This window comes from Bemisia tabaci, chromosome 7, assembly GCF_918797505.1.
Source record: "Bemisia tabaci chromosome 7, PGI_BMITA_v3".
Classification (NCBI taxonomy): Eukaryota; Metazoa; Arthropoda; class Insecta; order Hemiptera; family Aleyrodidae; genus Bemisia; species Bemisia tabaci.
In genome coordinates, this window is record NC_092799.1 from 51,789,890 (window position 1) to 51,813,891 (window position 24,002).

The window sequence follows — 24,002 nt, forward strand, 5'->3', positions numbered from 1 at the left end:
CATTTTTTTCATGAGGAACGAGCTAACTTTAAAGCTTTAAATCTATTCGGAATATGCTGCTTATAGAGAAGTATCAAGGATTTTCTTAGGAAATTACGTCCACTAGCTTTCAAAGGAAAAAGAAAATATGACAAGAAGTCTGCAGCGTCGCAAAAAAATTTGATTTAGTGGTTTTGCACCTTGGTCATCGGTATTTTAGAGACTCCGCACAAAATATCTAGGCGATGTAATCAGGTGGGGTACAGTGGGGTACACTGGTCGATGTTGCGTGACCGAAGAATGAGGGCGTTTTGAATTCTTCGTGCAAACTGTGGAAATCTTGGCCGATAAACACATATACACTGGAAAAAAAAAAAAAAAAAAAAAAAAAAAAAAAAAAAAGATTGGTAGAATTTACCATTCCTTTACGCTGTATTTCACACAGCGTCAATTCAGAGTTAATTCTGCCAGAAAATGTTTGAATTTGCCATTTGTTGAATGCCAGTTTTAAATTCATCGCGCGAATTGCGGGAGCCTCGGCCAACAAACGCGTGGATGGGTTGGGATAACGACGCCTAATTACAACAATTTCAGGATTATGGATGCCCCTGTTAAATAGCCCCCCCCCCCCCCCCCCCAAAAAAAAAGAAAAAAAAATAATAATGAAGGTGATTTGAATTTCCTCGCGCAAACTGCGGGGTTTTCGCTGAAAACTTTTCGTCGACAAACGCAGTGCCAATCCGAGCAAATGTAATTGAGCGAGGAAAAATTTTAGTTTTGGAGCTCACGGGCCAAGTTTTCCAGGCATTTGAAGGGTTTGCACTTCTCCTAAAGAAGATTTAATATAAAAAAGGAACGAAAGTAAGAAGAAAATCTCTCCGAAATGCATTTTACCCCTTTTTCCAGGTATCAATTTATACAATTCAAAATTTGTACCGGCGGCAAACTCCCGCTTCAGACTTTATCCATCGACTTGGATTCCTGCTTCTTTTAACCCTTCATTTTGAATATTTGAGATTTAGTATCTGAATTCTGATGTATTCTGTGCTCCCTTTATTCCTGGAATTTTGAATTGTGTTATCGCTTTCTCTCAATCTATATGACGGGTGAAACTAATAATAAGCATTCGCTACGGGATACTTCTAAGAATCCATACTAAAATCTCGGGGATAAATATTTGCCATTTTTAATTCAGAAGAAAAAAACATGATCGCAGGAAAGGGGGTTTTCTACCCAATTCAGATAATTCTGGTTATTTCAGCTATTCTAGGTGGCGGTAGCCACCCCGGCCCAATCCTAAAAAACTCCCTCTAAAAAATGACGACCCAAAAAAAAAAAAAAAAAAAAAAAAAAAAAAAAAAAAAAAAAAAAAAAAAAAAAAAAGACGGGTGGCTGCTGCCTAACTAGTTTTACACGAAACAACGCGACCGGGCTTTTCTGCACGGTTTGCGTCCATTAAGCTCTCCTACTAATTAAGTCGGAGAGTAAACCCCAAAAACCCTATGATATTTGGGTAGAGTATGCTCAGCTCTACTCGTAATGCCCACCCTTTTTAAGTTTAGTTAAATATTAAAAAAGTTATTAAGCTTTAAACGACAAATTTTGGACCCCAAAACATGACGATGATGGATTGACCAATCGCTGAGCAGATGAGCAGATTCGGGGCAGATTCGAGGCCCGCGAAACGCCCGGCCCGCGAAGGCGGGCGTGTTATTTAGACAAACCTACAGCTATAACCGTAGAAAAAAACCCTATACAACTGTAGATATTTTGAAACTTCTATTCATAAAGCTCATACATATTTTTGGAATTTTGACATAAATGAGACATAAGGGAGAAATAACGGTAAATAGTTCATTTTCTAGTATTCTCAATAGGCGACCTGGGGGCACGGCTGTGGAAGTAATGGTAGCATAAAACCCATTAAACTAGGTAAAATTTAAATCTGTAGACGCTGGAGATGGAACTTTTGGTACTTTTGCAGACTTACATAGACGTCGAAAGGAGAAATAATCGAAAGAAGGAGCGGGTCCTTCAATTCTTCAAGCACATTTGAATTTGAAAATAACTTGTAGAACCGCGCGATGGATGGTGAGCGCCGACTCCAGATCCCGAAGCTAAATTTCAGGTTATATTTCCGCTATTATGTATTATGACTTAAAATATTTTAAATTTTAACATTAAGAATAAGATAGATTAATCGATGCGTGTTTCTATTTTATCAAAGCCGAAGATAACTGGATCCATTTCTATATGATCCTTTTATGATTCCCGCACCCTTGATAAATTTAGTTGCCACCATAGAATAATAAGGCTACGCCTATAGAAAGGACACTCTCGCAGATTTCATGACGAAGAAGAAGAACAGGACCTGGAGCTCTTGAGCTGGAGCTGGCGGGTATTGTTTACATTCAGAATGAAAATGGTGGCAATAGCCAACTGTAACACTCTAACTGTAGCTGATCACATCTGATTTTATCAGTCATCTGGCCAGCATGAGCACGACGAGGCTGTGGAAATCGTTTCTGTTACATTAATTTTGATACTCAAACTCTTTTACTCTGTGACGATGACTTTTACACTTACAAAACATTAGACTCTTCGTTGGCACCACTGACTACATTTCGCAACCCTGCAATTTGCTGGGCCCTACTATTACATTTGACAACCTTGCAAAGAGCTGGCGGGTTCAGAAAGTATAGGGCAACGGGACCTAACCAAACCTGGACACAGCAGGCGAGAGTCACAACGGCCACTTACGCGAGTGACTCTTCTATAGGCGTTAGCTTTATTATTCTATGGTTGCCACAGTAAGTACTCGGATCAACCTGCCATTTCTTCCCAGCGGCCCTGATCTAGTGATCTTTTCAAGTAATTGTTCATGAATTATTGATGATATCCCACTATAGTGAGTCCGAAATACTATTTCTCGTTAATAAGATTCAGCAACTTTTCATCAGAAAATCATCCTTTCCCTCAATACGATGATGTGTGTCTGGGATCTCAATCGGTGGGAATGAATGTGAATCTGCGTTTCCACTTTCTACTAAAATTTTGCTAGCAGCCAGGCAGCCTACCTCCTCCGGAGTTGATGTGTGTTTTCTCAGTGTATCCTGCAACTGGTGCCTAAAGCCTGTATGTTTTCATAGACTTGTGATGCTTTATATTGGAAAACTGGTTAACGCATTCACCCGCCAGTCTTGGTTATGTGTCTACTTAAAGAAGCTACGCTTCACTGAAATGAAACCGCTTCAATGAAATCATCTCAATGTCACAAAATCAAAGATACTTGACTTCAAGCATTAGCTTTAATTTGATTTTTATCAAGTCTCTTTGATTCTGGGTCAGAAGTTGATTGAATCATCAAAGTCTGTGTTCGGATAAAATTCTTCAAATCAAGGTCTTTCATATTGACCTGTGCAGAAGGTATGTATCTATACTACTACTTCATTGGTTTGATAAAATTGAGGTGGTAACTAATGCAGAATAATTTTGATGATAACCTCACTATACATACACTAAAATTTGCAATACCTGGAGACGCAATTTCTGTCACTGCTTACCGCATATAGGAGATAATGCAGAGCGGCTGTTCAATATAAAACATCAGTGCCTCTTGACCTCTAGATTATCTGAGTCCTCGCCTGACAAATTTACCCATTATCAGAGTGCGACAGAAAATTAACTGTTCCATTTAGCACGGAAATTGGATACAAGAATTAATTCTCTGGCACACCCTGCAAGTGCATTAAAACTCATTAGATGTGGACTATTGATGACCGGAGCTGGCAGGTTATTGAAAACTATCAATCGAGACTCAAACAGCCAAAAATTTTAGTCCGGGCGACTAAAATCTTTGGCTGCTACAGCCTCAACACTCACTATCTCCTTTGATGAAGCGTTAACTGCTCACATTTCTCAAGATAAGGAATGCCTGCGCTTGAAAGGCATCTCTCATAAAACATAAAGCATTGATACCTACTTACTTTGTCTACCAGCGGGCCGATTATTGAAATTTAAACCAGCCTGATAAGACATCGAATTGCGATATATTGCATGATTAAGATAGGGCTATGTCTTGTCGTGTCGGGCTGACATAGTTTCAATAATCGCCTTGCAGTCTTGATGAGGCAGTGTCCTGCATCCTCCATGTTATTACTGCTGATTAAATTGTAGGTCAGGGAGGCTGGCTATTCGTAGTATAGATGATGGAACACATTTTGACTTACCTGCAGTGAGCTGCAGAATTTAGTTTGCATGCATTTAAACTCAATCCGTACCAAGTACGGAATCTGCATGACTAGAAGTAGCGGATGCAGGCTCATGAAAATGAAATTGTATCAAACTGTTTCATTACAGATCAAAAGATTTATGCTATTGCGATTGAAATTTCAGTTGTGGCAACTGTAATTTTTGCTTGCGAAAGGATCCACTTTTGCTGTTAAGTAATCTTTTCTGATGAAGAGTGAACTGGTCACATTTCTCAAGATACATAATGCCACAGCTTTATAGAGAAAGCTCTCATAAAACCAAAAATTATTGATAAATACTTACTTTGCCAAACGCTATCTTTAGGAGACGGTATCAAGCGTTTGCAATGTTATTACTGATGATGAAATTAGCGTTCGGAGAAATTGCAATATGAATGGTCAAAGGACCTGGCAGGCATAACTGGGTATAAGCAGCGTAAATAATAGAATTCAGCTCGCATTCTATCATTAGCTCCATTAATAAAAAAAAAAAGTGTCAGATATACTTAAGTCCTATATTAAAGGCGGCTCCCAAGTTGTTGATTATCAGGGTTCTCGCTCGATACATTCACACACTTTGAAGGAGTGACAGAAAATAGACTGGTTAATTTTATCTTTGAAAGTAAACCCATCAGTAATTAAAATGGCTCTCTCCGTTTCACCCTGTTGCGCGTTTAAAATAAATCGGTCGGTGTGGACTCTAGTTGACCGGAATGGGTAAATGGAGAATCCTAATGATGAAAGTTATCAAAGGGTTTCATTGCAGCACGCCGATTATTGAAAGTTTGAAGCAGTCTGATAAGAGATCGAAATGCGATACATTGCAGGGTTAAGATAGGGCTGTCTTGCCTTGTTGTACTGACATAGTTTCAATAATTGGCATGCAGTTGAGAAAATTTATGTCATCACAACTAAAGTTTATTGTATACCGTCTCCTTATGAACGGAAAGATTTAACGTAAGTACCAAGATGATTTCATATGTTGTCTAGATAGAAATGCACATAATAAACAAAGTAAGTAGCATCTCTTCGTTTCAGGCACATCGTTCCCTCAGTAAAGAGAATCATAAACATAAAGGAAAACCAGAGACAAATAGGAAAACTCACAACCAAAAAGGTACCTAGAGAGAGATGCATGATTCATGATTCATGCAAACATTTGGAAGCATTCTTCCTCAGGGCAGCATAAAAGTGAAAAAGTTTCGTGCGTACAATAAGAAAACCATTCAAGAATTTATATTGTTATTAATTCCAGAAATAATATGACAAAGAAAGAGGAAGGAGCCTGGAGAAATTGCGATGATATTCTGCTCGAATCCGATCCAAAATTTCCGAACAAAACAATAACATAACCTCTATCTATCGCTTCTCTAGTTTCTATCGTGCGTAGCCAATGAGAATTAGGCATTACGTCAAGTGACCCAACTTGGTCACGATTTTAATATTGACCTGCGGTTTTTTTTCTATGACACACAGGGTGTGCCAAAAATATGGATCCTTCTTATTGATGTCTCGAGAACGATTACAGATTATTGACATGCGGTTTGAACGAAATTTCCCTCAAAAAAGGTGGGCCGCTCTCGAGTGGGGGGGGGGGGGGGGGGGGGGGGGGGGGGGGGGGGGGGTGTCCAGGGGGTCGTTACCTCTCTACTTCGCGTCCGGGAACAACTTTTAAATTTAAAATGGGAACTCTCTTTGCCTGATACCTACTGCGTAGAAGTCATACCAAAAATACATGATATCCTTCCAAAAAAACAAAAATATGATTTTTGTACAAAATTTCGGCCCAATCCAAAAAATTTCACTAATTACAAAAAAAAAAAAAAAAAAAAAAAAAAAAAAAAAAAAAAAAAAAAAAAAAAAAAAAAATAAGCACCCAAAAAATATGATGGCAGTACCGTTTGGATTCATCATTTAAAAGGAAATGATATCAAAACGGCCCAATTTCCTCTGAAATATGCCCATCTCTGATCAATAATTTTTTCGAAACCTTCCGACTCATCGCTGAGGAGACACTGATCATTACTTGACCCTTAGTGTATATCCTTGTTTAGATGTCAAAGAGGTCTATATGAGACATGTAATGAATTTTTTTCTTTAAAGAGATAAAAAACAAAAAATCGTCATAAAATTGAAAAAAAATTCGAAGAAAAAAAAAGGAATGGGCCGGCCGGCACGTACAAAAAAAGGAGGGAAAATAGATACATTGGTATGCCCCGACATTTTGGCATGGGTGACCGACCCGGTCTTGCCACATCCATGAAGTTGTTAAGAAAGAAGCGTTGTAAGTAGGAGGCACATAATATTCGCAATAATACGCTATGGTTCAGAAGTTTGTAAGGCCTTCTATCAGGAACCAACAAAGAATATGGCATTGCTTGAAAGTTGTTAAGTTGTTCACTTATGTGTGAATATCTTTCAGTCTATCTTTCAATGTCGATTTCGAGAAGGACTGATCCTCCTTTTGACGATGATACTTGTTCATGTATATATGCAAGAGAGACGATAATCACCCTATTATCTACCACTTGTATGTACGGCCGGCCGGCCCATTCCTTTTTTTTTCTTCGAATTTTTTTTCAATTTTATGACGATTTTTTGTTTTTTATCTCTTTAAAGAAAAAAATTCATTACATGTCTCATATAGACCTCTTTGACATCTAAACAAGGATATACACTAAGGGTCAAGTAATGATCAGTGTCTCCTCAGCGATGAGTCGGAAGGTTTCGAAAAAATTATTGATCAGAGATGGGCATATTTCAGAGGAAATTGGGCCGTTTTGATATCATTTCCTTTTAAATGATGAATCCAACGGTACTGCCATCATATTTTTTGGGTGCTTATTTTTTTTTTTTTTTTTTTTTTTTTTTTTTTTTTTTTTTTTTTTTTTTTTTTTTTTTTTTTTTTTTTGTAATTAGTGAAATTTTTTGGATTGGGCCGATCTATAAATATCTTAAACGCATTTTCTCCCTATTTTGATTTTTATGATTTCACCGTTTTCTGGCCGAAGGATCTTAATTCCACTCCAAGGTTGCAAAATTGACTTAAATTAAATTTCTTACAAGAATGTACCTCTGCAATTTTGTCCTAAATTTTTTTCTGATTTTTGCATGAGATGAGAAGAAAATGAGTGAAATTAGCGTCAGGAATGTCCACATGGGAAAAAGAGGGTAGGGGTTGTTGGATGATATGAACATTTCCAATTAAATGTAGTAGTAGCCTAATAAATTAGTTTACTAACCCAAATGTTGCGGTATTGCCACAATCAGTTGGAAATGTCCATTGCTTATTTCCTCCAAGATACGATATTTGGGTAGTACCTTAATTTTGGGGGATTACCCCTGACACATATTTTTTCCCGTCCAGGATTCTCCTGATGAAAATCCAATTCCCGATAGGAAATCTGGCAACATTGAATGAAGTTAGGTTCTTTTGTAAGGAAAACGAGGATTTGAAGCCAATTTTCTTTTCCAAGTTCTCGAAGAGCCGCTCAGCCGCAGCGTGGATGAGCTGTATCTGTTTTGAGCCTTTCAGCGGGAGTTTGTATAATCTCAACCCCAGTTTAATCCAGAAAACGCCCACCCTACTTTGTGCCCATAATGCCAGATGAAAACAAATCATAATACTGTCGCAAAGCGATTTCGCGGTAATTAACCACAAGTGTGGCAATAGACGAAATTTACATACTGGGAAAGAGTCGTGTATGCGTCTGGTTGTTTGCTTATAATCAAGCCGCTGAAACGAATGACCCCTCGTACCGTCCCGCTTTCGTGTGGGAAGATTCAAATAAAGCGGCTCAGATATTATGTTAATTGACGTTGCCAGATTGACTCACTACTTATGATGTCATACACATTGCTTAAAGCAGATTATTTGTAGCCTATTTCTAGTTACAAAATGTTTACTGTCATATTTCAGAATTAAGAAGAGAACATTGCTACCGAAAATTGCTCATCACAAAGGATTTTTAATTTTCGTTTTCCTGGTGAAAAAGAACGAAACTACATTTCACCGTTGCAAAATTTTTACTCGTAAATTTTACTTTCACAAATTGAAAATCTCATTGATTTTTCCTCTGTTTACACGCAAATATCAGCAAAATGTTGGGCTGCATTTGCGCGGTCATATAATTGAACTTCATTTTGCAATTAGGAATCGAAATTTCGGCTCATTCGTAAAAACACTTGTGTGCAGCGGACAGCCAATGTTGCATACGTTGTATTTAATCTGACTGTGTGACAGAATTTCTACTGCCTGATTGTGAAATGTAATCCAATTTTAATAAATTGAATTCATTCAGTGAGATATGTGATGAGAGTTATGTTCCATCGTCTAGAAAACGACTTTCTGTTGTGCTCAGGAGGGACGCTGCAAGAGCATTCAAATGTAACCAGATTATTCCAAGTGAAATGTTTATTTTAGAGGAAGTTACGAATAATTTTCCACGGAATTTTCATATACTCTTGAAATAACTTTGGATTAAAGTCTTTGAAATTTTTAATTTGAAAAGTTCACTTGCTGTCCGGGGAAACTCTTATGTTTTCGGAAGATATTTTGCAACGTGCAAATGTCCATAGAACGTTTTTTCGCAGCACGACTGAATGAGCATCATTCAGAGGGGTTCTCATGGTTGCTCTTTTTTTACGTAAAACACTGAACGAAATGTTGGTACAGAATGGCAATCGAGGGACGTAGCTACTTTCAAATTTTCACTTTTGAAAATCTTACTATCTTTACCTTTAATAATTGTACCACATACACGAAATTCGACAACAGGGGAAAGAGCATGAATTATCGGGGCGGTCAGTCCACTTGGCGAGCGCATAAAAAGGATCAGGCTGGAATACTGTCGTGCTATGGAAAAACGCCGTATGAGCCTTCAGACGTCGCCAAGTTCCCTCCGATAAAAACCGGATTTACTGGGAAAATTGCGAATATTATTTTCCAAAATTTTCAGACAAATTTGTATGGAATTGAATCTAAAATATCTGAAAATTTTAAGGAAAGCTATGCATGAATGTTGTCAAAAATCCATGTTTTATCAAGGGAAATCTAGCAACTCTGGAATGTTGATACGGCGTTCTTCCTAATCACGGCTGAATAATGTTTACTTCCACGCGGCGGACCCGCGGAATAAGTTTGCGGGGGTTTTCGGAGGAGTAAAGTAATTATGGCTGTACAAGGGCTTTTTAAGGAAAATATAGCTTACGTCCAGTCGGGGGCACGGCTGGCACGGCTGGGTATTTTTGTGCTTCGGGACGCAATATATTGTGTCCAGCTTGAAGAATAGCTCGCTCCACTCTCGTTCGTTTCATTTAGTTCGCCCTTTTGTTTACGTACTCACCCCTTTTTTTATTTGTCTCGCCAGTTTTTCTTTCCTTCTTCCTTATTTACTGTCCTCGAGTCTCAAAGATATTTAAGGGCTTTCCATAGGTACCCTTAACGAAGTATATTGTTTACCTTCCAAAAAAACAAAAATATGATTTTTGTACAAAATTTCGGCCCAATCCAAAAAATGTCACTAATTACCAAAAACAAAAAAAAAAAACAAAAAAAAAACCAGGCACCCAAAAAATATGATGGCAGTACCGTTTGGATTCATCATATAAAAGGAAATGATATCAAAACGGCCCAATTTTCTCTTTCATGCCCATGCAATATACTTACCAAACACCCCAACTTTTTTCACAAAAAAAAAAAAATAAATAAATAAATAAATAAATAAATACCTATAAGGTATGATGACCTGAACACGTTTATTGGATCCATCGCTTTAAAGGAGTATGATATCAAATCGGCCCAACTTCTCTGAAATATGCCCATCTCGGATCAATAATTTTTTTGAGACCTTCCGACTCATCGCTGAGGAGACACTGATCATTACTTGACCCTTAGTATATGTCCTTGTTTAGATGTCAAAGAGTTCCTTATGAGAACTGTAATGAATTTTTTTTCTTTGAAGAGATAAAATAAAAAAATCGTCATAAAATTGAAAAAAAAATTCGAAGAAAAAAAAAGGAATGGGCCGGCCGGCCGTACATACAAGTGGTAGATAATATAGGGTGATTATCGTCTCTCTTTCACATATACATGAACAAGTATCATCGTCAAAAGGAGGATCAGTCCTTCTTGAAATCGTCATTGAAAGATAGACTGAAAGATATTCACACATGAGTGAACAACTTAACAACTTTCAAGCAATGCCATATTCTTTGTTTGTTTCTGATAGAAGGCCTTACAAACTACTGAACCTTGGCGTATTATTGCGAATATTATGTGCCTCCTACTTACAATGCTTCTTTCTTAGCAACTTCATGGATGTTGGCAAGACCGGGTCGGTCACCCATGCCAAAATGTTGGGGCATACCAATGTATCTACATTTCCCCCCCTTTTTTTTTGTACGTGCCGGCCGGCCCATTCCTTTTTTTTTCTTCGAATTTTTTTTTCAATTTTATGACGATTTTTTTATTTTATCTCTTCAAAGAAAAAAAATTCATTACAGTTCTCATAAGGAACTCTTTGACATCTAAACAAGGACATATACTAAGGGTCAAGTAATGATCAGTGTCTCCTCAGCGATGAGTCGGAAGGTCTCAAAAAAATTATTGATCCGAGATGGGCATATTTCAGAGAAGTTGGGCCGATTTGATATCATACTCCTTTAAAGCGATGGATCCAATAAACGTGTTCAGGTCATCATACCTTATAGGTATTTATTTATTTATTTATTTATTTTTTTTTTTTTTGTGAAAAAAGTTGGGGTGTTTGGTAAGTATATTGCATGGGCATGAAAGAGAAAATTGGGCCGTTTTGATATCATTTCCTTTTATATGATGAATCCAAACGGTACTGCCATCATATTTTTTGGGTGCCTGGTTTTTTTTTTGTTTTTTTTTTTTTGTTTTGGTAATTAGTGACATTTTTTGGATTGGGCCGAAATTTTGTACAAAAATCATATTTTTGTTTTTTTGGAAGGATATCACGTATTTTTGGTATGACTTCTACGAAGTATCAGGCAAAGAGAGTTCCCATTTTAAAACAAGTTGTTCCCGCGGGCGCGAGGCAGAGAGGAAACGACACCCCCCCCCCCCCCCCCCCCCGAAATCGGCCCACCTTTTTTTAAGGAATTTCGTTCAAACCGCATGTCAATAATCTGTAATCGTTCTCGAGGCATCAGTAAGGAAGGATCCATATTTTTGGCACACCCTGTACGTCACAGAAAAAAAAACGCAGGTCAGTATTGAAATCGTGACAAAGTTGGGTCACTTGACGTAATGCCTAATTCTCATTGGCTACGAACGATAGAAAACTACAGTAAAGCGCATTGACTTATAACGCAATCTAGGTCGCGCGGTAGGTAAGACAGCTAGCGGGGTAAATCAGGGTAAAGACGCGCCTTCCGCTTAGTGGATACATCCGGATATACGAACGAAAAGTACCCGTATCAGGCAACGGCACTGGCATGACAGGCATTGGACTCGGACTTGCTGGGTGTTGCTGAGTTGCCTATCGTCCCGCCTGAAGGGACTCTAGTCTCGCCGAAATTTCCTAATGCGCAGTCTAAGCCAAGCCATAGATAGTGCATAGAGAGGTTATGATAATTATGTTATTGTTTCGTTTGGAAATTTTGAATCGGGTTTGAGCAAAATAGCATTGCAATTTCAATTTCTCCTGGCTCTTGTCTCTTTCTCTATGTCATATTATTTCTGAAATTAATAACAATATAACTTCTTGAATGGTTTTCTCATTGTACGCACGAAACATTTTCAATTTTATGCTGCCCCGAGGAATAATACTTCCAAATGTGGCCATTCTTGATTTTGCATGATTCCTTCTCTCTCTAGGTACCTTTTTCGTTGTGAGTGAGTTTTCTTTTATGATTCTCTGATTACTGAGGGCACAATGCTTGGGCACAATGTGCCTGAAACGAAAAGTTGCTACTTACTTGTTTACTATGTGCATTCTTATCCAGACATCATATGAAATCATCTTGGTACTTGCGTTAAATCTTTCCGTTCATAAGGAGATGGTATACAATAAACTTTAGTTGTGATGACATAAATCTCAACTGCATGCTGATTATTGAAACTATGTCAGTACGACAAGGCAAGACAGCCCTATCTTAACCGTGCAATATATCGCATTTCGATCTCTTATCAGACTGCTTCAAACTTTCAATAATCGGCCTGCTGCAATGAAATCCTTATATAGCTTTCATCATTATGATTCTCCATTTGGCCATTCTGGTCAACTAGAGTCCACAAAGACACATTGACTTTAAACGCGCAACAGGGTGAAAGGGAGAGTGCCAGTTTAACTAATAATGGGTTTATTTTCAATGATAAAATTAACCAGTCTCTTTACTGTCACACCTTCAAAGTGGGTGAATGTGTCAGGCAAGAACCCTGATAATCAACAACTTCAGAGCTGCTCTTAATATAGGACTTCTATGTAATGTTCCATCTCCTGTGTACAGTAGGCACAAAATCAGGATTTACATTAGAGGCATCACCTGTGTTAAGGGATACCTTTTATGTCTTACATTATCCGACATTTTTTTTTTGGATTCTTGGAACTAATGATAGAATGCAAGCTAAATTCTGCACCTCAGTGCAGGACCTCTATCATTTACGCTGCTTATACCTAGTTATGCCTGCCAGGTCCTTTGACCATTCGAATCGCAATTTCTCCGAGCTCCAATTTCATCATCAGTAATCACATTGCAAACGCGTGATACCGTCTCATAAAGACAGTAAGCAAAGTAGGTATTTATCAATATTTTTAATTTTATGAGAGATGTCTCTAAAGCTATGGCATTCTGTATCTTGAGAAATGTGACCAGTTCACTCGTTATTGGAAAAGATAAACAGTAAAAGTTGATGCTTCCGCAAGCAAAAATTACAGTTACCACAACTGAAATTTCGATCTCAATAGCATGAATCTTCTGAACTGTAATGAAACAGTTTGATAAAATTTCATTTTCAGGAGCCTTTATCTGCCAATGCTGGTCATACAGAGTCGACAGCGATTGAGTTTCAATGCGTTATCAGGGTACAACGGAGAATACCATTCTAATTCTTGGTTTTACTTTCAATAACATTTCATTTTTATGAGCCTGTATCTGCCAATTCTGGTTATGCAGAGTCGGCAGCGATTGAGTTTCAACACGCTATCAGGGTAAACAGAGAATACAATTTTGATTCTTGGTTTACTTTCAAGGATGGATAAAACAGTCCATTTTCTGTCACACCTTCAGGCATGAACTTTTCAGCTAAGAACTCAAACAAACGACAACTTAGGAGCCACTTGTCATGTATGATTCTTCTGGATTGGTCTGTCCCTTTCGCACGGTAGACCGAGAACCAGAGTTTAAAGTAAAAACATTACATTACCTTTACTCAAGGCTTAGTTTTATATCCTACGCTATGTGATCCCTCTCATAAGATTCTATCAAGCTAATGATTCTGCCGGTAAGTTAATTATGTGGAGTACCACCACATCTATGCTGGGAATTGCCAGGGAGATCCTGCAACTATCCGATTAAGGTAACTCTCACATCGATATAGTGGCAGGCAAAGTGAGTAGGTATCAAAATTTGTCAGGCGAGGACTCAGATAATCTAGATTTCAGGAGGCACTGATGTTTTATATTGAACAGCCACTCTGTATGTGGTATAGCCACTCCTATATGTGATAAGCAGTGACGGCAAGTTTGCGTCTCCAGGAACTGCAAATTTTAGCCAATGGGTAGAGAGGTTATCATAAAGGATAGCCTGCATTAGTTAGCAGATCAATTTTATTAAACCAATGAATTAAAGAAGTATAGAATACATACCTTCTGCAGAGGTCAATATGAAAGGTCTTTATTAGAAGAATTTTATCCCAACACAGGCAAATTAGTCGATTCAATCAACTTCTGACACAGAATCCAAGAGACTTGCTAATAATCAAATTAACGGTAATGTTTAAAGTCAAGTATCTTGGATGTTGTGACATTGAGTTGATTTCATTAACGGAGCGCTGCGTAGCTTCTTTGAGTAGACACATTACGCACGACTGATTGGTGAATGCGTAAACCGCGTTTCCAATATAGAGCATTACAAGTCTATGAAAACATTGAGGCTTTATGCACCGATAGCATGATACACTGAGAAGAGACACATCAACTCCAGAGGAGTTCGGCTGCTAGCAAAATTTTAGGAGAAAGTGGAAACACAACTTCATCCCCACAAATTGAGACCCCGACAGACATCATCGTATTGAGGGAAAGGATGATTTTCTGGTGGATAGTTGTTGAATCTGATTAACGAGAAATAGTATCTAGGACTCACTAATATCATCAATTATTCATAAACAATTACTTGTAAAGATCACTAGATCCGGGCCGCTGGGAAGAAATAGCAGGTTGCGATCTGAGTAGGTACTTACTGTAACAGCACATGGTAACAGCTCATAGTAAGGGTGTGGGAATCATAAAAGGATTATATAGAAATGGATCCAGTTATCTTCGGCTACGATAAAATGGAAACACGCATCAATTAATCTATCTTCATCTTATTATTTCAATTAATCTATCTTCTTCGTATTAATTAAATATTTAAAGCCATAATAACAGTAGCATAACCTGAAATTTGACCTCTGGAGTCGGCGCTCACCATCCATCGCGCGGTTCTACAAGTTATTTTCAAATTCAAATGTGCTTGAAGAATTGAAGGACCCGCTCCTTCTTTCGATTATTTCTCCTTTCGACGTCTATGTAAGTCTGCAAAAGTACCAAAAGTTCCATCTCCAGCGTCTACAGATTTAAATTTTACCTAGTTTAATGGGTTTTATGCTACCATTACTTCCACAGCCGTGCCCCCAGGTCGCCTATTGAGAATACTAGAAAATGAACTATTTACCGTTATTTCTCCCTTATGTCTCATTTATGTCAAAATTCCAAAATATGTATGAGCTTTATGAATAGAAGTTTCAAAATATCCACAGTTGTATAGGGTTTTTTTCTACGGTTATAGCTGTAGGTTTGTCTAAATAACACGCCCGCCTTCCGCGGCCGGGCGTTTCGCGGGCCTCGAATCTGCCCCGAATCTGCTCATCTGCTCAGCGATTGGTCAATCCATCATCGTCATGTTTTGGGGTCCAAAATTTGTCGTTAAAGCTTAATAACTTTTTTAATATTTAAGTAAACTTAAAAAGGGTGGCATTACGAGTAGAGCTGAGCATACTCTACCCAAATATTATAGGGTTTTTGGGGTTTACTCTCCGACTTAATTAGTAGGAGAGCTTAATGGACCGCAAACCGTGCAGAAAAGCCCGGTCGCGTTGTTTCGTGTAAAACTAGTTAGGCAGCAGCCACCGTCTTTTTTTTTTTTTTTTTTTTTTTTTTTTTTTTGGGTCGTCATTTTTTAGAGGGAGTTTTTTTAGGATTGGGCCGGGGTGGCTACCGCCACCTAGAATATCAAATATTCCTCTCGTTCTCAAACGTATAACATTCTTGCAAGGGAATTCCGTCCCACTTTCATTGCGATGGCTAACGAACAATACTGCCGTGCTGAGGAAAAACGCCGTATGAGCCTTTAGGCGTTGCTAAATTTCCTTCAACAAAATGCGGATTCTCTGGAACTCTTGCGATTATTTTTCTCCAAATTTTTCACAGAATTTCATTTTTAATTTAATGTATAGGATCTGAATGTGTGAATAAGGGAAAATATTCATAACTCTCCTCAAAAATTAACATTTTATTTGAGGAAATTTGGCAACTCTCGAATGTTCATACAGCGTTCTTCCTTAGCATGGCAGAATACCACCTATCCGTAAATGCCGAGTTCGCAGAACCAAGAGAAAACTTCGCTATTTTTGTAATTTTAAGGGTAGATTTGCAACTTTTTCATACACTACAGGGTCAGCGCTCCTCTACGGAATTGGGAAAAAAAGTAAAATCATCAGCCCACGTATTATATACTGTAGAATGCTGCAAAGTCGCTAACTAATTTTTTGCTAAAATTGTCAGTTACGTGGTATTGTTCTTTGGCCCTCGATTGGCTTCTAAATTATTTAGAAAGTTTCGGTGTGACCCATTCTAAAGCTTTTCAGTTTCCATCACCCGTGTATTGACCATGAATCGTGGAATCAATAAGTAATTTTCCGCCCATAATCGGCACAAAATTTAACCAAATCACCCGCAGCTTAATTTTCGGCTAAAGAGTACTATCCGTTGAAGTGACCAATCAGAAAATCTTCCAGGCTGAAAATCATGAACCATATTTTAATGAGTTTTGACTGGTTTTGGCGGCTGAAATTCACAGACTATAATCGATGTCATTCCTGTTTATTCACCATCATGAATGCTGTGCCTCTGTTAGTCCAGTATGAATAATTTTCAGTCAAAATTCTTGTTTCGTCAATGCTCCATTCATTAAGTTCATAATTGGGCGTATTTCTGCCAGACGGAACTATGTGCATTATGACGTGAGCCCTAATATGCATATATTCATATGGGTCTCAGGGCTCATTCCGTAATGCACATAGTTCCGTCTGGCAGAAATACGCCCAATTATGTATTAATGACGACGGAGATTTGGGCCAGTCATGGCACAATGGCACATCACTTTGAAGACACAGCATTTGTATACTCGCGGTTTGAAGGCGTATTTCACTCTGTAAGTTTAAACACATGTCACGTTGTGAATTTAACGTTTTATCCTTGCAATGCTCATTTGGAATGATTTTAAGTAATCCTATCATGCAAAATACATGTTAACGTCATTGTATTTCGATCGAAATCAAATAATTTTCTTTCTCCTATTTTACGAAAACGGTATAAAAGTTCGTCGCATTTTGATAATGCGTACTAAGTAAAAATTCTTAATTGCCGCGCAATATTTGTTTTAAAAATTATTTTTCCTTTTTTCCTTACAAGACATTTAGCGACCAAGATAGAAAATATCATCGGTTACAAAACGGTGGGATTTAATCCTTAGGAGAAGTTGTCGTGTTAATGAAGAAAATATTTACAGAATTATGGAACAGAGCTAGTTTTATTGGTTTTATAGTCTTTGTGGAGAGGAACGCGTAACCGAGTTGTACAAAATCTTCTTTTGAATTCAAATGCTTACAAAAGAAACCCACCGAAGCGACGCAAATTATAGGGGAGCCTCGAACTTGGTATCGCGGTTTTTCTCAGGGAGCAATGACAGCAAAGGTCTGTAAGAAGATCGTCCCCCTTCATAATTCTTAGAATTAGATGCTCAAATACTCTTAGTGTTTATTATAATTTTCTTCATCAAACAAGAACTGAGGCAAATTCAGTATTTAGAGAGGAATTTATTTTTATCAACTTGAAACTGTGAGAGAGAGAAGTAACCGTGAGAGGTTGCAGTCATTTTCTTCCCTATGACTAAGTGTAAAAAATAAGTTTTAATCTTTATTTTCACAATTTTAGTGTGTTACTGCGACTTAGAATTTTTGACAGGAGAGTATGTATATAAAACACAAATATTCGGAAAATTTAGTTACAGGAGCCCAAAAAATAACATGAAAGAACACCAATGAAGAATCGTGAGGAACAAAGCTAGAACACATTAAATTATAACGCAGGACGTATCGGCCGGTGATCCTGGCCATTATCAACCGCTAAAAAAATTAAAAATGAAAAAATACGCTTTGAAAGAACCCTCACATTAAAGAATATATGCTTACGTCAACAATGAAAAATCCGCGTCAATAGCGCCGGTGGACACGCGGATTTTTTTAAACATGGTTCTTTTGCACTCCTTCTATTCTATCTTTTAATTCTTTTAGAGCTTAATAATGGCCAGGGTCACCGGCCGAAGCGTCTTGCCTTAATTTTTTGAGTTTTAGCCTCATATCAACGATTTGTATTTCTTGCTATTTCAAATGGACGTATTTCTATCAAACGGAACTATGTGCATTAAGACACGAGACCTTAGACCCATAAAAATATGTGCATAACAGGGCTAACGTCATCATGAAGCGCATAGTTCCGTTGGATAGAAATACGTCACTTGTAACTTGTAATACTTGAATAACACTTATAACTATAAAACACAAGAAAAAACGGGTAAGCAAGATTAAGAACAACAAAATGTAAAGCTTGGGACGTTTTGGGGTGGTTTTAATCCCCTTCTCGACCAGGAAAAATAAATATGACCTCACTTTTTCTTACCACAAAAAGAGGGTCTAAGTATTTTTATTTTTATAATTTTTAGCGTACTATTGTATTTTGGTCGAGAAATTGGCTGAAATCACCCCGAGACGTCCTAGGCTTCACGTTTTGTCGTTTTCAGGCTTAGTCACCGGTTTATTCTTCTGGTTTTTACTTGAATTCTTTGGGCTAGTTTCGTGTATTTTTGTTCTAACACTCATATATTGATCCGATTCTCAGAATGTCAATGTAGAATGCAACCATTTTGACACCAGAAATAATTTACGGCTAAACTAATAATACGAAGGCTAGTTTTTCTTTGATTGATCAGTGTATTATGCCTTTTCCACAAGTGCCTTCATTTTGTTTCATACAATCAATCATACAATTACATTGACGTGGATAATAATGGAAGTGAATCTTTCTTCGAGTGCTCAGCGTGATGTGCGCCTTCATTTTTTTCATGCAATCAGGCTCATGCAACTATTTTCACGTTGAGGATGCATTTTGGCCTAACTGAAAAAATGAAGGCGAATTGTGTATCAGGATTCATACCACTACCTCTGTGGCATGCTCACTGTTTTTACGGCAAAAGATTTGAACATTTGGCAACCTGGAGAGAAGGCTCGCCGAGAAAACGCAGTCGTAAACGAAAATTCGCAATTTGTAGGAAGCACAGCCGCGAGGGTGATCTCAACTATCTGCCGGCAGATCTCGATAGCCGCACCCGCTTTAATTGGATACGTTAGTGCCCTTACAAAATATATCGCGTCTGCCGCGTTTGGCTCGGGGAGATAAAATTTACCTTATCCGAACTACCATGACTATTGGAGTCGTTTTGTGCCAATACGGGACGGGAACCTGTTAATAATATTTTGCAAAGGATACGCAGTTTAAGTTCTGTCAAAAATGTACGATTTTGTCCGTATCGTAGTTTTTGCTTGGTTGTTTGACGAAAATGAAAAAAAAATCGGGTAGTAAAAGGTTTTTTTTCATGAAAAAGGGTTGTGCGGATTTTTCTTGATAATTTCAGTGAGTTTTCTGCATCGTCAGAAGCTTTCTCAAACGTTTCAAAGAAATCCAGGCAATCGTCCTCTTGTAGAAAATGAAAGTGCTTAGTTAACATAGGCAATAGCTGATGTGGCTTGGTTCCTTTCTATCAAACGCGGTTCAAGTGTCTCTAAAATATTCTTGCTTTACACTCGTAATCTGCCGTGCTAAGGAAGAACGTCGTATGAGCCTTTAGACGTTGATAAGTTTCCTCCGATAAAAACCGAATTTTTGGGGAAAATTGTGAATATTTTCCCCCAAAATTTGCAGACTACTTTGTACGCACTTTTATGTAAAATATCTGAAAATTTCAAAGAAAAATGGGCGTGAATGCCGTCAAAAATACATGTTTTATTTGAGGAAATTGGCAACTCTCGAATGTTCATACGCGTTTTTCCTTAGCACGGCAGTAATAGTGACAAAGTTCCCAAGCATTTGAATGGGAACCACCTAGGGAAAAAACATGGTCCCTTCACTTATTTTACATTACAGTGAAGCAGTTCACAAAGTAAGTTTTAGGAAATAAAGCGTGACAGAAATCCAAACATTTGGCAGTTTACGTCATCAGCTCTAAGGGATGCAAACAAATCCAGCGGAACCCACTCGGGGATGTTTTTTCACGGTGCTGAAGTAAATCAAGCTGGAAAGGGCCGCGGGACTGGCTTAAACGGCTTCTGGGTCAAATATGCTTTAACTTTGAAGGTCGGGCTACAATAAGATACTGCAGAACTTTGAGCAGCTGCGACCCGGCTAGAATTTGTCCGCCGAGTCTCCGGAGGGTGATCCATCCCTTCCTTGTTGAGACAAGAGCTTTGTCCGTGACGTCACAACTTTTGCCTCTATAAACGATGAAAGTTCCGCTCCCATGTTGACAGAAAGTGCATCGAAATTTGTAGCTTATTCGTACAATGTTAAAATAGCAGCAGGGACGTCGCGTCGTCCCTTGGAAGGATGACGTTAGGGCGTCGACGAAAAAATTTTACAATTTTGTTTTGCAAAATTTCGTGATGACTCAATAACGGCAAAACGAAGAACTTGCACCCATGGCCATTTGGACCGCGTTTAGCAGAAAGGAAACAAGTCACATAATCCATTGCAAAATTTAATTGAGTACTTCAATTGTTTACCCGGAAACGGTTGTGTGGATTTTTGTGCAAATTTCGCTGAATTGTCTGTATAATACGAGGCAAATTCCCCAATATTTTCCAAGAAGTTCGCACAAACGTTCTCTCGTGAAAAATTAAACTGCCCCGTTATGGCAATAGCTGATGTGGCTTTATTTCTTTCTGCTAAACGCGGTCAATTTCGCCTTACGCCATCTTCAGGTGTTAAAATAAGTGTAGTAAAAACGTGAATGAAAAGCAAAACGACATAGAATTTAAACTCGTGCCCGCGAATCCCACTGCGTCGCGCACTGAAACTTTGATAAAATACGCAGACTGTTGTTTTTCTGGTTAAAACTTTGATTTTAAAATGCAGGTTGCCCAGTAACCTCTAAAAAAATAGGTACATGTGGCATTGGCGGACAACCTAGTTTTATATTTATTGCTATTTTTTTGTCTGAATGAAAATTTTAAAATGAAAACACTCGTTCTGCTTAAAAAAATTGAATTGTTTAACGGTTCCATATCTTCTGGGAGTTGATCCTTAATTGAATAGAAAACGGTCTATTCTGCACATTTATCAGGAGCAATATACATATCGACGGTGAAACTACCAGACCACGTATCTCGTTTGCGGTGTTTAAAAATCTCCACTCTCATTTTATTTTTTTTAAGAAGAACGATTCAATATTATTACTTGAAATTTTCACAGAATTTTCTTCGCACTGAGTGGAAAAATTACAGAAGTTTTCAAGAATCAACATTGAGAAGTTTCCTCTTTAAAAAATAAAGTATGACAGAAAGTTTGCGACGCCGCAAACCGAGATACGTGGTTTGGTAGTTTCACCGTCGATATGCATTAATAATTTTGGTCCCTTTCAATTTGAGAAATGATGATTACTCCTTTCAAATGCCAAACTTTTGAGTAACTTTAATTCGCTCGACCTGCAATTCACTCCATGACAACATAGTCAAACTCTCGGACTGAAAAGAAGGTAAAATAATGATAACGTCAAGTAGTTACTTTAAAAAACCCACCGACTTAGCTGACTAAATCTTACAACTCGGCCTCCACCAGTTGGAGGTCGGGCTGAATTTTTCATCCCCCCACCCCCACCCGTTTCAGGTATCCTATTCCGATGCCCCAGATAAATATTCATTCAGCCCAATGCATAAACTTGAGAATCAATTTCATTCAGCAACCGTTGCTTTGACGAGTATTCTCTCGCTTTTCACCTGCGCCTGTGATTACGGAAAAATCTCACAGCGCCTCGCCGCCTCTCTGAGAGGAAGGCCGCAAGTGGAAAAGTATGGATTTTTAACAACGAAATTGGAATCATGGAGTTCTTCGAGCCTCCGTCCTACAAAATTCCTCTCAAATTCGCTAGTAAGCCTGTCATGGCCTCTTTTCTAACCAGGGCGTTTTTATAGTCATGTATCGACAATGTGACCCCAAAAAATGAATAGTGATAATTGTGGGGTTTCAAAAGATTCATCACAACTTGATGTTTTACGAGACAGTTGTGATGCATTTCCGTGCGACATTCTTGATGGAGAACAGTAAAATCATTTAGTGAACTATTCTTTGTCATGAATGAACATCAGCTGCTTTTTGAGAAAAAAAGAAAAGAAATGTAGCCGGAAGTCTGTAACATATGCAAGTCGCAAACAGTTCATTAGCGTCCAATAACAATCGATATGCCTTTATCAATTAATACAGAATTATAGGGGCCTGCGCCCTCTAACCGCTTTCTGCCCCCCCCCCCCCCCAGGCTCTTCGCGTTTCAGGTGTTATTCTTTACGCGTTACTCTTATAATTTATATGTAAGAAAGAATGCAATATGTTTTCCTCAATAAAAAAACAAAAAAAAAAAAAAAACAAAGCACAATAACAAATATACAATACGCAGTGCCATAAATCAGGGACTAAGTGGGATTTTCTTTGGGAGGGGGGGGGGTGGCGTTTACTGTCGCCCTCCGAAAATTGTCTCCCTCCCAAACAACGACATGTTTGCGGCTGTTGAAGCTTCATTCAAAAAGAACTTGATCTTGTCGAAAAAAATCCTCTTTTCGGAGACTCAAGTCAAGGCGTAAATCACGAGAAATGGGGCAAAGTCATAAATGGGATCCAATCGAAGGCTGACCCAGCATCTCATATAGATGGAAACTTTTCATGGAGCTTTTGTAATTATTATGGGCGGGTTTTGCATAGACACACACGTGACACACGGCGATATTGGGGTATGGAGCCTGGCGAGGCTTTGCCAATATGAAAGGTATTTAACGAAGGTCCCATTACCGAGCAGGGGAAGTCATTAAGGGTGAGTTCCAATAGGCTCCTCTCACTCGAAGCCACTTTCTTCGCACCGCTGCGAGCATCTATCGCCCATTATATCATACCACAGGCGCTTTCCTAGTTCTTGGGCTCCGAGCTTAACTGGACCGCATAAGGCGGAAAGGACGCCAAGTCACATCAGTCATTACTAAATTTTAAACGGACGAATTATTATTTCACAGGCGAACGGTAGTGTGGGTTATCTTGAAAACTATAGGAGATTCGCTCTGGAACGCAAAGCAAATTCTTTATAATAATTCTATAATAAATCTGAATAACCTTTCATTTGAAAAAAAAGAAGAAAAAAACATCGTTCGATGGAATTTGATAATGGCTGATGTGGTTTGGTTTCTTTCTGTTCGGCGCGGTACAACTGGACTACATTTTGCAACTAGGAACTACAATTTCTGGCTCATCCGTAAAAATACTGAAGTACATAGGAGAGCGAATGGTGCATTTGTTGTTTCTAAACCGAGTCAGAAATTGTATTCCCTAATTCCGAAATGTAGTTTGACTCGTCCGATAAACACATACGTGCATAGGGAAACTACTGGCACATACGTTGTTTCTCAACTGAACCAGAAATATAATTGTAATTGGAATTGTAATTCTAATTGAAAAATGTACTCCAATTTTATTGCCGTACTGAGGAAGAACGTCTAATAAGTTTGCAGACGTTGCTAAATTTCATCTGACAAGTAACGAATTTTTGGGAATGTTTGTGAATATTGTTCTTTTGATTTTCTTGAAATATTTGATCTAAGTGCCTGAGGATTGCAGAGAAAAACTTTCATAACGCATTCTTCAGAAATAAAAATTTTCTGGACGGAAATTTGGCAACATTGGAGTGCTCATACGGCGTCTTTTCATGGCACAGCAGTATAATACCTACTTTTTTTTCACTCTCCAGATGCAGAGCGAAAAGACAAGTTGCGATTGAAAGTTTTCAATATAACAATCATTATTATGCTTTCAAAATATTTTTTCTCAATTTTTAATTTTTTTCAGGAGAAAATTTACGATTTGTTGAATTCAAAGCTACCCCAAATTCATTTTTTTCCGAATTGCGACTTGTTGCGTCGTTGTTCGGTCCGTAAGATGTTTATTATTTCCAGACTTA

General features: G+C 38.2%; 1 protein-coding gene across 6 annotated transcripts in view; it reads left to right on the forward strand.

The window, feature by feature from the left end:
* The window catches only part of LOC140224996 (uncharacterized), a 251,420-nt gene that overhangs the window by 225,811 nt on the left and 1,607 nt on the right, over positions 1-24,002 (forward strand). The window lies entirely within an intron of this gene.